The sequence below is a fragment of the Fistularia commersonii genome, unplaced genomic scaffold, assembly GCF_037954325.1.
Source record: "Fistularia commersonii isolate RoL2024-O1a breed Wild unplaced genomic scaffold, RoL_Fcom_v1.0 HiC_scaffold_98, whole genome shotgun sequence".
In the NCBI taxonomy this organism is placed as follows: Eukaryota; Metazoa; Chordata; class Actinopteri; order Syngnathiformes; family Fistulariidae; genus Fistularia; species Fistularia commersonii.
Window position 1 is genome coordinate 152,501 of NW_028234056.1, and position 10,000 is coordinate 162,500.

At 49.8% G+C, this 10,000-nt stretch overlaps 1 long non-coding RNA gene across 1 annotated transcript in view; it reads left to right on the plus strand.

Moving 5' to 3' along the window:
* Positions 1-8,567: 8,567 nt before the first annotated feature.
* Positions 8,568-10,000, plus strand: part of LOC147211795 (uncharacterized) — a 1,575-nt gene continuing 142 nt past the window's right edge. Inside the window, exons 1-2 of the long non-coding RNA XR_015105725.1 lie at positions 8,568-9,471; positions 9,564-10,000. The exon at positions 9,564-10,000 is cut by the window's right edge and continues 142 nt beyond it. This is a non-coding gene — a long non-coding RNA (uncharacterized LOC147211795). The remainder of the gene's footprint in view (positions 9,472-9,563) is intronic.

Genomic DNA, 10,000 nt, shown 5'->3' on the forward strand with positions numbered 1-10,000 from the left:
TTTAGGTGGAGGGGGTCGCGGACATGGAGTACCAGGCACTGTACCGGATGAGCTGAGGAGCGGAGGAGGGCAGAAGCCTGGACCGTGATTCGCTTATGTCCAGCGGTTCGGGGGTTCCAGGGCCAAAAGCGGTAAAGCGGAGGGACGGAGAAGCGGAGGAGGGGGGGAGAGCAGAAGCACGTCACGCAATTCGCCTGAGCTCGGAGGATCGGGAGTACCAGGGCCCATAGCGGAGGAGCAGAGGAGCTGAGAAGCGGAGGATTGGAGGAGCGGAGTTATGTTTCTCTTCTCAAAGGCGGGGAAGCTGGGGGGCAGCAGGACCCCTTAGACCGGCCAATGGGAGCCTTCCCCGGACATGGATCCCCCGGACGTATGACTGGAGTTCCCGGACCTCAGGGCAAACATGTGAATGAATGGATGAGATAATGTTTGTGTGCTTGTGGATGTGCTAATGCTATTAGCACAGCTATGATGAGTTAAAGTCTGTGAGTGTGCGTGTTTATGTGTGTGTGTGTGTGTGTGTGTGTGTGTGTGTGTGTGTGTGTGTGTGTGTTTGTGTGTGTGTCTGTGTGTGTTTGTGTGTGTTTATGTGTGTGTGTTTATGTGTGTGCGTGTGTTTATGTGTGTGTGAGAATTTGTTTTGGTGGGTGGGGGGGGGGGGGGGGGGGGGGGGGGGGGGGTTCCCAAGGACAGGGAGTACCAGGGCCTGGAGCGTGCTTTAATGATGTCCAGCAGTTCAGGAGTGCCAGGGACAGGTGTGGAGGAGCGGAGGAGCGGAGGAGCCCGGCCGACAATTTGCCTAAGTCCCGCGGAAAGGGAGTACAGGGCCTGGAGCCTGATTCGCTTATGTCCAGCGGTTCGGGAGTACTAGGGCCCGGAGCGGGGGAGCGGAGGAGCGGATGAGCGGAAGAGCGGAAAAGCGTGGGAGCGGAGGAGAGCGGAAGTCAGGGCCACAATTCGCCTAAGTCCCTCGGTTTGTGAGACCAGGGCCTTGAGCGTGATTCGTTTCTGTCTAGCAGTTCAGGAGTACCAGGGCCTGGAGCGGAGGAGCGGAAGAGGGGATGAGCGGATGAGCGGAGGAGCGGATGTGCGGAGGAGCGGAGGAGAGCGGAAGCACGGCCCACAATACTCCTAAATCCCGCGGACAGGGAGTACCATAGCCTGAAGCGTGATTCGCTTATGGCCAGCAGTTCAAGAGTACCAGGGCCCGGAGCAGAGGAGTGGATGAGCGGAGGAGCGGAGGAGCGGAGGAGAGCGGAAGCCCGGCCGACAATTCGTCTGAGACCCGCGGAAAGGGAGTACCAGGGCCTGGAGCCTGATTCGCTTAAGTCCAGCGGTTCGGGAGTACCAGGGCCCGGAGCAGAGGAGTGGATGAGCGGAGGAGCGGAGGAGCGGAGGAGCGGAGGGGCGGAGGAGAGCGGAAGTCCGGCCGACATTTCGCCTGAGTCCCGCGGAAAGGGAGTATCAGGGCCTGGAGCCTGATTCGCTTATGTCAAGCGGTTCGGGAGTACCAGGGCCCGGAGCAGAGGAGCGGAGGAGCGGAGGAGCGGAGGAGAGCGGAAGCCCGGCCCACAATTCGCCTAAGTCCCGCGGAAAGGGACTACCAGGGACTGGAGCCTGATTCGCTTATGTCCAGAGGTTCAGGAGTACCAGGGCCCGGAGCGGAGGAGGATTTTTCTATCTATTTATTTAATTATTTCCTTTTAATTTTCTTTTTTTGTCTAGCATTAAAAATTTCTCGCGAACCGTTAACACTATTAACTTCTGATTACATACAGAACGAATGCCCTTATGTCTCCCGCCCCCCCCCCCCCCCCCGCTTTTTCCGTACGGTGGCAGACACAGAGATCAAAAGCAAATGGGTGTCATTGTTTATGAAGTAACAGGGTGATAACAGCCGTGTTAGAAGTGTGTAGGGGCTTATAGGAGAGCAGAGGCACGTCAAGCAATTCGCCTGAGTTCGGAGGATCGGGAGTACCAGGGCCCATAGCGGAGGAGCGGAGGAGCTGAGGAGCGGAGGAGCGGAGTTATGTTTCTCTTCTCAAAGGCGGGGAAGCTGGGGGGCAGAAGAACCCCTTAGACTGGCTAATGTGAGCATACTCCGGACAAAGATCCCCCGGACGTATGATTGGAGTTCCCGGAACTCTGGGCCCACACATGTGAATGAGTAGATGAGATAATGTTTGTGTGCTTGTGGATGCGTTTCGGCTAATGCTATTAGCACAGCTATGATGAGTTAAGGTGTGTGTGTTTGTGTGTGTGTGTGTGCGTGTGTATGTGTGCGTGTGTGTGTGTCTGGGTGTGCGTGTGTGTCTGTGTGTGTGTGTGCGTGTGCGTGTGAACGTGTGCGTGACAGTTTGTTTAGGTGGAGGGGGTCGCGGACATGGAGTACCATAGCCTGGACCGGATGTACTGAGGAGCGGAGGAGGGCAGAAGCCCTGCCCGTGATTCGCTTAAGTTCAGCGGTTCGGGGGTTCCGGGGCCCAAAGTGGAAAAGCGGAGGAGCGAAGAAGCGGAGGAGGGGAGGAGAGCAGAAACACGTCACACAATTCGCCTGAGTTCTCAGGATCGGGAGTACCAGGGCAAATTACGGAGGAGCGGAGGAGCCGAGGAGCGGAGGGGGGCAGAAGCCTGGACCGTGATTTGCTTATGTCAGCGGTTCGGGAGTTCCAGGGCCCAAAGCGGAAAAGTGGAGGAGGGGAGGAGAGAAGAAGCACGTCACGGAATCGCCTGATTTCGGAGGATCGGGAGTACCAGGGCCCATAGCGGAGGAGCAGAGGAGTTGAGAAGCGGAGGAGCGGAGGAGCGGAGTTATGTTTCTCTTCTCAAAGGCGGGGAAGCTGGGGGGCAGAAGAACCCCTTAGACTGGCTAATGTGAGCATACTCCGGACATGGATCCCCCAGACGTATGACTGGAGTTCCCGGAACTCTGGGCAAACACATGTGAATGAGTGGATGAGATAATATTTGTGTGCTTGTGGATGCGTTTCGGCTAATGCTATTAGCACAGCTATGATGAGTTAAGGTGTGTGTGTTTGTGTGTGTGTGTGTGCGTGTGTATGTGTGCGTGTGTGTGTGTGTGTGCGTGTGTGTGTGCGTGTGAATGTGTGCGTGACAGTTTGTTTAGGTGGAGGGGGTCGCGGACATGGAGTACCAGGCACTGTACCGGATGAGCTGAGGAGCGGAGGAGGGCAGAAGCCTGGACCGTGATTCGCTTATGTCCAGCGGTTCGGGGGTTCCAGGGCCAAAAGCGGTAAAGCGGAGGGACGGAGAAGCGGAGGAGGGGGGGAGAGCAGAAGCACGTCACGCAATTCGCCTGAGCTCGGAGGATCGGGAGTACCAGGGCCCATAGCGGAGGAGCAGAGGAGCTGAGAAGCGGAGGATTGGAGGAGCGGAGTTATGTTTCTCTTCTCAAAGGCGGGGAAGCTGGGGGGCAGCAGGACCCCTTAGACCGGCCAATGGGAGCCTTCCCCGGACATGGATCCCCCGGACGTATGACTGGAGTTCCCGGACCTCAGGGCAAACATGTGAATGAGTGGATGAGATAATGTTTGTGTGCTTGTGGATGTGCTAATGCTATTAGCACAGCTATGATGAGTTAAAGTCTGTGAGTGTGCGTGTTTATGTGTGTGTGTGTGTGTGTGTGTGTGTGTGTGTGTGTGTGTGTGTGTGTGTCTGTGTGTGTGTGTGTGTGTGTGTATGTGTGTGTGACAGCTTGTTTAGGTGGAGGGGGTCGCGGACATGGAGTACCAGGGCCTGTACCGGATGAGTTGTGGAGCGGAGGAGGGCAGAAGCCCTGCCCGTGATCCGCTTATGTCCAGCGGTTTGAGGGTTCCAGGGCCCAAAGCGGAGGAGCGGAGGAGGGAAGAAGCCCGGATCGTGATTCGCTTATGTCCAGCGGTTTGGGGGTTCTGGGGTCCAAAGCGGTAAAGCGTAGGAGCGGAGGAGAGCAGAAGCACGTCACGAAATTCGCCTGAGTTCGGAGGATCGGGATTACCAGGGCCAAATACGGAGGAGCGGAGGACTTGAGAAGCGGAGGAGGGCAGAAGCCTGGACCGTGATTCGCTTATGTCCAGCGTTTCGGGGTTCCAGGGCCCAAAGCGGAAAAGCGGAGGAGCGGAGAAGCGAAGGAGGGGAGGAGCGGAGAAGGACGTCACACAATTCGCCCGAGTTCGCAGGATCGGGAGTACCAGGGCCAATAGCGGAGGAGGGGAGGAGCGGAGGAGCGGAAGAGCAGAGGAGGGCGGAAGCCCAGACCGTGATTCGCATATGTCCAGCGGTTCGGGCTTCCAGGGCGGGAGTACCAGGGCCAATAGCGGAGGAGGGGAGGAGCGGGGAAGCGGAGGAGGGGAGGAGAGCAGAAGAACGTCACGCAAGTCGCCTGAGCTCCGAGGATCGGGAGTACCAGGGCGCATAGCGGAGGAGCGGTTGAGCTGAGAAGCGGAGGTAATGTTTCTCTTTTCAAAGGCGGGGAATCTTTGAGGCAGCAGGACCCCTTAGACCGGCCAATGGGAGCCTTCTGCGGACATGGATTCCCCGGACGTATGACTGGAGTATTGTATTTTAAGAACGAACTTTATTGCAGGCAGCATGAAAGAAAAAAACACGGAACGTTCTTCTTCCTTTGTTAAGACGCAAAAACACACAGACGTCACACACACTGATTTTGCAGTAGCGCCACCTATAGGTAAAAGTACCGCCCATTTACAACACTCCCACTTACTTTTACCAATAGCACCAAGTCCTGAGAAAATAATATTTCAAAGCTGTGTTCTTCCACGACAACAAAAACTGTAAACTTGTTTAACACCCCATTTTTAAGACAGTATTCCTATCACATTGGTTATACTGGAACTCTTTTTCACATTTTTTAGAAATCGCTTTGACTCGGCAGCGTTCTTCGTACACCTGTCAAGCATTTTTAAACAAAAAAGAGTCCGATCTCGCCCCTGAGATATTCAAATCTCTGTCTACCGAGTGGCTTGGTAAAGATATCCGCTTTCATATCATTTGTTGGACAATATCGCAGTTCAATTTGTCCATTCTGCACACATTCACGGATATAGTGGTAGCGAATGTCTATGTGTTTGGTCCTGGAGTGATTTACAGGATTCTTTGCAATTGCGATGGCTCCTCGGTTATCTTCAAGGATCACTGTGGACACAGACTCTACACCGAGATCACACAGTAGTCGTTTCAGCCAGATTCCTTCTTGAGCTGCTTGACTGAGTGAGATGTATTCAGCTTCTGCTGTTGAAAGTGCTACTGTTGATTGTTTCTTGCTGAGCCAGCTTACTGCTCCTCCACTCAGAAGGAAGATGTCGCCTGTTGTTGACCGGCGATCATCTTGATCTCCAGCCCAGTCAGCATCCGAGTATCCGATTAAAGCTCCGGAGTCTGAGCTCTCATATTTCAGAGCAAGATTTAATGTCCCTTTCAAGTATCGAAGTATCCTCTTTACAGCAGTCAGATGTGAAGCATCTGGATTTGCATTGAACTTCGACACAGCACTCACAGCTTGAGCTATGTCCGGTCTTGTCGCCATGGCAGCATACAGCAGACTTCCAACCATTGACTGATAGGTATGCTGGTGCACTGACATACTGACACCATCACTCCTTTTTAGCCTGACGTTGGCATCTGCAGGAGTTGCCACAGGATTTGCATTATCCATTCCATACTTCCGAAGTATGGCTTCAATGTAATGCTTCTGCTGAAGAATGATACGATTCTTTTCTTTATCTTGGATGACAGAGATGCCTGGGATGTAGGACAGCTCACCCATGTCTTTCATCTTGTAGCACTCCTTGAGAGCTGCTTTGAGCTCGTCCATGCTCTCAGTGGACTCTGTAATCAGGATCAAATCATCCACGTAAACTGCTAGTATTTCAAGCTCTTGTCTTGATCTCACAAACACGCAGGGGTCTGATGTGCTCTGTTTGAATCCAATTTCCATCATGAACTCCGTAAAAGCCTTGTTCCAACAGCGAGGAGACTGTCTCAGTCCATAGATTGATTTTTTTAGTTTGCATACCAGATGTTCCTGCCCTGGTTTGATGAAGCCCTCAGGTTGCTCCATGTATATTTCTTCTTCCAGGTGTCCATTGAGGAATGCAGTTACAACATCCATCTGGTGGACATGTAGACCCTTTTGAACAGCAAAGGACAGTAATGTACGAATAGAGCTAAATCGTACCACTGGTGAAAACGTTTCATCATAGTCAGCGCCATACAACTGTGTGTAGCCCTGTGCAACGAGTCTACACTTGTATCGTTCCACTCTTCCATCACTGCGATGCTTGACTTTGAACACCCATCTGGATCCTACTGCCTTTCTGTCTCTTGGCAAGTCGACTAAGTCCCATGTCTCGTTTTCCAGCAGTGACTCATATTCCAAGTCAGCTGCCTCCTGCCAGTCTTTTGCATGAGGACTCTCCATTGCCTCTTTTAGTGAGAGTGGCTCTGTCACGCAACACATGTTTGCATAATGATCAACAGTCACTACATCAGCAAACTCATCATATCCAAATCTTATTGGAGGCTTTCTGATTCTGTCATTTTTTCTGACAGTGCTCTCAACAGTGACTTCGTCATGTTTTGTTTCACTCTCATCTATTTTCATAGTTATCTCGGTGTCTGTGCAGTGTACTTTCGGTTCCTGCTTCAAGTTAAAGTTGGATTCATCAAAGACGACATCTCGACGGATCAGAATCCTCCTCTTCTCTTCATCGTACAGGCGATAGCCTCTGGCATTGTTTGCATATCCCACGAAGCGCGGCTTCACAGTCTTTTTGTCCAGCTTCTTTCTCTCTTCATCTGGGACAAGTGCATAGGCAATACAGCCAAACACCTTCATGTGACCCACATTAGGTTTTTTCCCACACCATCTCTGGTACGGTGTCTCTCCCTTCAGGACAGAAGTAGGCAGCCTGTTCTGTATGTAAGCTGCTGTGGCAACAGCCTCTGCCCAGAACATCTTTGGTAACTTAGCATGAGACAACATGCTCCTTGCTGCTTCAACGAGTGTTCTATTTTTTCTTTCAGCAACTCCGTTTTGCTGTGATGAGTGAGGTCCAGTCATTTCATGGTGGATGCCTTGAACCTTCAAATATTCTTGAAACTCCCTTGAGGTGTACTCACCACCATTGTCTGTTCTCAGCCTCTGGATGCTTAGTCCACACTCATTTGTGAATGTCTTCTCAAATTCCTTGAATTTACACAGCACTTCATTCTTCTGTTTCATGAAGTATACCTTGGAGCATCTTGAGTAATCGTCTGTGAAAGTCACAAAATATTTGGATCCACTTATAGATTCAGTTTGCATGGGACCACAGACATCACGATGAATTAACTGCATCTTGCGCTCGGAACGTATTTCTCCAATCGACTTGAATGGCTTTTTAGCCAGCTTGCCCTCCACACATCCTTCACAGAAGGGAACTTCTTTGTCTGCAGAGAAGTCCACTCCGTTCACCAGACCTTTTAGTTCCTTCAGCTTGGTAGTGTGACCGAGGCGCCGGTGCCACAAGATAGCAGCTACTGATGCACTGTGAGTGACTGATTCATTTCCTTTCACATCTAGCTGATATAGTCCATCAGCTCTTCGTGTTCCCATTCCTTTAAGAGTTCCATCTTTTCCACGAATGTAGCAGCAGGACCTCTTAAACTGAACCGTATTTCCCTTTTTGGTGGCAGCTCCCACTGAGAATAAATTCCCAGAAAGTTTTGGAACATGCAGCACATCATACATCGTAGCATTTTTTACCCTGCTTGACTTGAAGGTCATTGTCATGTTGACATTTCCAATTCCCAGGGCATCAACCACCCTGCCGTCACCGAGCTTCACTGACTGTTCTTTTGAGAACTGCTGGTATTCCTTAAGAATTCCTTGCTCGCATGTCATGTGCTTTGATGCTCCAGAATCAATTAACCACTCAAACTGATGTGGTTTTTCTGAGCTTTCCCTTCTAGCTACAAAGGCACTTTCAGATGAACCATCCTCATCCTCACACGCCACATTTTTAGCTTTGTGGATTTTCTTTTTTGATTTGTTTTTCCAGCTTGGACAGTCACGTTTAATGTGGCCTTCCTTCCCACATTTATAGCATCTCCACGTGCTTTGTCCTGCTCCCACTGCTTTGGAGCGATCCTGCAGATTGCCACACACCTGTGATGACATTGCTGCTGCACCACCTGAAGGACCACCACTGTAATCATTAGCATTCACTCGCTTTTGTTCCTCATCGATTAACGCTTGTTGAACAAATTTGAGTGTCAGGTTGTCAATCTTTGTTTCCAGTGCAGTGACAACTGTAGCGTAACTTGGTGGTAAACTTCCCAACAATGTTACAATTTGGTCTTCCTCTTCAATTACAGCTCCTATTGCTGATAACTGGTCAGTCAGTTCTTTCATTTGTTTGAGGTGCTCAGTCAAACCATCTCCTTCCTTCATTTCGCACCTGAAATATTTCTTCTTCAGAAATAGTTTATTTGCCAGCGTGTCTCTTTCAAAAATATCTTTCAGTGTAGTCCACACTTCTTTGGGAGTCTTACAGTTTGTAATCAGGTACAACAGGGATGAACTTACATTGAGCACTAACACAGAGAACGCTTTCTCTCTCTGTTTCGTGAACTCACCCTGTGCTGCTGCGTTAGCATCTGGGGCTAATGTGTCTTCCTCTGTTAGCATTCGCCACAGTCCTTTAGCCTTTAGCAGATGTTCCATTTGAAACTTCCACGTTGCCCAATTCTCCGGTCCGCTCAGCTTGTCGATAAACAGCTTGTCCTCCATTGTGAGTTCCCACAATACTGTTCACTATCACACAAAATATTCAGTGTAATCCAGCCTTTTAGAGACACTCTGGGCCCATAACCTATTGTATTTTAAGAACGAACTTTATTGCAGGCAGCATGAAAGAAAAAAACACGGAACGTTCTTCTTCCTTTGTTAAGACGCAAAAACACACAGACGTAACACACTGATATAGCAGTAGCGCCACCTATAGGTAAAAGTACCGCCCATTTACAACATGGAGCTCCCGGACCTCTGGGCACACACATGTGAATGAGTGGATGAGATCATGTTTGTGTGCTTGTGGATGTGTTTTGGCTAATGCTATTAGCACAGCTATGATGAGTTAAGGTGTGTGTAAGTGTGTTTGTGTGCGTGTGTATATGTGTGTGTGTGTGTGTGTGTGTTTGTGACAGTTTGTTAAGGTGGAGGGGGTCGCGGACATGGAGTACCAGGGCCTGTACCGGATGAGTGGAGGAGCGGAGGAGGGCAGAAATCCTGCCCGTGATTCGCTTATGTCCAGCGGTTCAGGGGTTCCAAGCCCCAAAGCGGAAAAAGCGGACGAGCGGAGAATAGCAGAAGCACGTCACGCAATTCGCCTGAGTTCGGAGGATCGGGGGTACCAGGGCCAATAGCGGAGGAGCGGTGGAGCTGAGAAACAGAGGATTGGAGGAGCGGAAGTAATGTTTCTCCTATTTTTTTTTTTCGTTTTTAATTTCATTTGTCTATCTATTTATTTAATTATTTCCTTTCAATTTCTTTTTTTGTCTAGCATAATAAACTTAACTTCTTCCAGTTCTGCAAAGCAAGAGACGTGCCACACATATTATTCCTCCGTAAAAGACCCAGCCGGTATTGAGGGGTAACTCACAGATCTCCTGGCCTGGCCAAGTTCTTCGTTCACAAAAACAGAATGCAGCAATGTTCCCCAAATTTTAATTTCTTCATAAACGATTTTGAATAATTAAAAAAGAAAAAATCCTTAAAACTTATGGAAAAATCCAAAAACCAAAAAACATACAGTTTGATGTCTGAAATTCCTTGTAAACCGCAGACCAAATAACATGGTTTATTCCCCTTGCAATTTTTTTTTTCGTTTTTAATTTAATTTGTCCATCTATTTATTTAATTATTTCCTTTTAATTTCTTTTTTGGTCAAGCATTATAAATTTCTCACAAACCGTTAACACTATTAACTTGTCCTTATGT